Source organism: Dipodomys ordii, unplaced genomic scaffold (assembly GCF_000151885.1).
Source record: "Dipodomys ordii isolate 6190 unplaced genomic scaffold, Dord_2.0 Scaffold37, whole genome shotgun sequence".
In the NCBI taxonomy this organism is placed as follows: Eukaryota; Metazoa; Chordata; class Mammalia; order Rodentia; family Heteromyidae; genus Dipodomys; species Dipodomys ordii.
Window position 1 is genome coordinate 4,260,011 of NW_012267253.1, and position 4,380 is coordinate 4,264,390.

Below are 4,380 nucleotides of genomic sequence, written 5' to 3' on the forward strand. Positions count from 1 at the left end.
GATGTGGAGGAAAGGTCTAATGGTGGAGGTTTGTCCAAAGGACTGAAGGCTACCTCTGGATGTGGAGAGGCTGATGATGGTCCAGCCCAGGACAGAAGGGCACCTGCTTCCTCAGGCTCTGATCCCACCCCATGGTTCCCCAAGGTCCATGTGAGCTCATGGTGTGAGGCGCCCCTAATTGAAGGGCAGCCTCTGGGCATGAAGCAGAGCCCTGCCTTCCAGCCCTTTCTCTCCAGAACTTTCAGAGATGCAGAACCATGAGGACCTCATGACTCAGAGACCTATTTCGCAGACTGTCTCTCCAGTCCAGGTCTGCGCTTTCCTGTTCAGATCGGTCTCCTTCAGAGAAGGAGGGACTGGAACTCCTTCCCAGGGTCAGTGCAGAAAATGTGTGGGGCAGGTGCTGCCCACAGGGAGCTTCTGGGATGACCTGCCAGCAGGCGGCGCTGTGGACTCAGGCAGGGCCCACTGTGGCTGGCCACATGGTGAGGCCTCCACGTGCCTCCAGAGCTATTTTCTACGCTAGCCAGGCTTGCCAGCCTGGGCCCTGCAGGGTCACCACCTCCTCGCATTCCTTCTCTCCTCCTCCGCTGAGGAAAAATAAGCAACATTATGCCCATTTTGCAGAGCAAAAGACTGAAATCTACAGGTAGAAAGAATGGGAAGGGCAGCAGACCTGGTGTGACAATTCAGCACAAGTTGCTTGGGGAAACCTGTAGGGCCTTGTTAGCAAATCACTGCCGTGGCAGCTCACACTGTCCCTCAGGCTGACAAAGATACCGTAGTCAGGGATGGAAAGCCCTGGGTCCTGGGAGGAAGGGCTGGTAACTGGGAGCTCACCCAGGCCCTTGTCCATAAAAAGAACAAACAGACAGGAAGGGGAGGACAGATGGGCCATGTGGCTAAGGGCAGAAAGCAGCCAGAGGTGGTGCTGCAGCTCTCTGAGTGAGAGCCCCTTGGCTTCTCTGCACTTCTTCCACAGACCCAGGCATTAGCAATGCCATGGAGGCCACTTGGTACATCCTCATGGTGTGTCAGGGAGTGGACAAGCTCAACATCCCTCCTGAGAAGGACGACACCCACTTGACAGTAGAAGAAAGGAGGGCTCAGAGAAAGTAGGCTCGGGGACTTTACCTGCTGTTCCCAGCAAGAGTTGGTAAACTTGGATCCCTGTAGCCTCCCTGGTACTTGTCTACCAAGCTCTAGGCAGACAAGCATGGAGCCTGGTGTGTGGCCAGGCATATAAGGTCAGGTCTATAGCTGGAGAGGCTTAGCATGGAGTGCAGGCCCTGAGGACGGAGCGCCTAATCAGAGGCTCCCTAGAGAAGAGGAGCCCTCCCGAGAGGAGGAGAACTTTCCTAAGCAAATGCAAGAAAGCAATCTGGGCCCAGCTTTCCCCATTTGTTCACAGTCTGCACAAGCATGGCCTGCCTGAATTCAGTAGGGTCCACCTAGAAGAGAGGTCCCCATGGCTGTGTGCAAGGTGGCCCAGGAGATCTGATAGGCTCCACTAGCTGTTCTTAGAACATGTGAACGGGCTGGAGAACCTGGATGTGGTGGTGGACATGTAGGATCCCAGTCATTTGAGAGGCAAGCACAGGAGGATCACAAGTTGGAGACTAGCCTGGGCAACTTAGTGAGACCCTGTTTCAAAATTAAAAGAAAATGATTTTTTAAGAAGGGTTACTGGGGGTGAATTAGAAAAGAAGCCCCCACTTCCAACAGCCTCAGCTTTTGTGTTCAGGGTGAGCATGGACAATTTCTTTTGCTGCGACAGGCCGCTGTTCTGCCATATCCAGCCCAGGATCTAGTAAACATGTCACCAGAAGAAGAAAAGAAAAAAAGGGCTAAACTGTTGCTCAATGATAGAGGACTTGCCTAGTACAAAGACTCCACCCCCAGTACCAAAAACCAGTGAGGGGAATAGGCAAAAGAGGATAGAACTCCTACGTGCTCAAGTGTCCATATCTATCCATAGGGACAGCTAATTAGATTGCTAGATTAAAACAAAAACAAAAAAACCATGGATGAAGGGGTTGAGTTGAAAGAGATAGCAGAGGAAGATGAAAGAGATGACACTGTTCAAGCCAAGCAGGCAAGTGGCTCACGTCTGTAATCTTAGCTACTCAGAAGACTGAAATCGAAGGATCATGATTCAGAGCCAGCCGGGGCAGGAAAGTCTGTGAGACTCTTATCTCCAATTAACTACCAGAAAACTGGAAGTGAAGCTGTGGCTCAAAGTTATAGAGCACCAGCCTCAAGCAAAAGAGCAAAGGAACACTGCCCAGGCCCTGAGTTTAAGCCCCATCTCTCTCTCTCACACACACACACACACACACACACACACACGGATGAAGATAACTCAGCTTCTGGCTTAGGGAGAATGACTGAGCTACCAGGGACTAAGATCTAGCACTTTAGAGAAGGAACACTGCAAGAGGTGCTGAGCCTTGGGTTAGGGACAAAGGGGAAAAGGACTCCAAATACAGCCAAAATCAAGCAGTCCTCTCCAACTAAAGGAAGCAGTCAAGGTTGACTAGAATTTGAACTTGGTCAGTAGCCCAGAAGGAAAGCACAACAACCAGAGCTAGTCTTGGCTAGACTGTATTCTAGACAATGCAAATGGATTCCCAGATCTGAGCAGCCCACCGGTCGAGCTGAGCACTTGTGCCAATCACTCTCAAAGTGTGTACCCTCTCTGGGAATATTAGTAAACTTGACTCAGGATGTAGAGAAACTGAGGCCGGATGGAGTCAAATGACCTTAAGCCACTGCCCCTAAGAGGTACAGCTTCTGGAATCCTCGCTAGGCCTCCTTCCCTGGGCACAGGACCACAGCCTCTCTGCTCTCTCTGGTTCCTGGGTATCTGCTGCACTTAACAAATGAGGAAGGCAACGCTGGGGGGTTGGCTGCATGGCACTAGCTTGCTCTACCAGGCCTCTCCTGCAGCCACGTCCTTGCTGGTATTTCTGTAGTGTCATGGGCTACAGATGGGCAGCTGGCACACTGGGAGGTAAAACCCTGATGCCAACTGCTGATGGGGGGTCGGTGTGAGCTCTGTGAGAGTGGCGGTGTGTCTGTCTGTCTGTAATCCATCTGTCCTTCTAAGGAGCAGTTCCTCTTATTCAAAGAACTAGAGCAAAAGTGACTGGTGGATGTAGCAAGTTGATGTTTGAAGAACTGTCTCCAGGTGTCACAGAAGGAGGACTCTGGGCAGCTCCATGGCTTGTGCCCCCCTCACTTGCTGGGCACAGCCTTAGATCCATTGTCATGCTTTGGCTGGCCTGCTCAAATGTCCCAAAGAGAGACAGAGTGGGGGCTGAAGCCCTCCATTCCCCTTCCACCTGCTGTGGTGACCAGGGCAGGCCCAACCTCTGAACTCCTCAGCCACCCCTCCACTCTCCTGGTGACACCTTCCATGTGCCCCTGGGAACAGGTGGACATGGAGAAAGGTGAGAGAGGAAGGGTCAGAGTTGGGACCAAATGGCAGGGCTGCTCCATTATGGAGGGAAAGGGCTGGCCTTGGCTCCGGGAGGCTGTTGGGAGATAGTCGGCAGGATGCAGTGGCTGGACACAGGTAGCAAAGGCCAGTAGGATGGCAGAGTCTGTGTCTGGGAGAGCCAGGGGTACCCATTCCAGAGGCTCTGAGGCTACAAGGCCGGAGCTAGACAGAATTTGGATTGCGGCCTTGGGCCCACAGAGGGCTGGATATGGGGTGGGGGGAGGAACAGTTAAGCACCCCCAAGTTCAGTCCAGGTAGAAGCCTCTTGAACACACAGAGACTTCCTCTGAGGGAGGAGAGAGGGCTCAAGCACCAAGCCAGTACTGGCTTTGATTACTGACCTCCTCTCCTAGCACATAAACTGAGGAACCCATGCTGCCAAGCCAGAATGGAGGCAGAGCCACTCCTGGCCATGGGCTGACATCTAAAGGTCTCCGTTTACCTGTCCAGGTGGCTGGTGATGAAAGCCCCCAAGGCTGTCCCTTCCGAGATGTGCCAGGCTGCAGGCTACGGTGCCGAGAAAGAGAGCCGAGGTGGGTGATGTCACCGCAAGGAGAGAAAGCAAAGCAAGCTGCCGATAACATCGCTGGCCAAGGTGACTCATCGGGGAGATGGGCCACAGCCACAGGGCCATTGTTATTGTGTAGCTGGGACAGGTCCCCTCTGCTCAGCAGAGATCTCAGTACACAGTGTCCTCCACCGCTGGGGAAGTCCTCCCCACCCCCTCTTGTCTAGAGCCTTGGCTGTGTGAGTGTGGGGTGTATGTGATGATTTCCCTCCCCGGTCCTGCGGGGTGCTCCAGGTACCGGCACTTGCTAATAGCACAGCAGTTGTTCCTCCCATGGTTGGACAACTGTCTGTGAAGATGACACCGGATG

At 53.3% G+C, this 4,380-nt stretch overlaps 1 long non-coding RNA gene across 1 annotated transcript in view; it reads right to left on the minus strand.

Annotated features, from left to right (window-relative positions):
- Window positions 1-4,086, minus strand: part of LOC105986831 — a 51,818-nt gene extending 47,732 nt beyond the window's left edge. The window contains exon 1 of the long non-coding RNA XR_001175134.1: window positions 3,945-4,086. This is a non-coding gene — a long non-coding RNA (uncharacterized LOC105986831). The remainder of the gene's footprint in view (window positions 1-3,944) is intronic.
- Window positions 4,087-4,380: the final 294 nt, after the last annotated feature.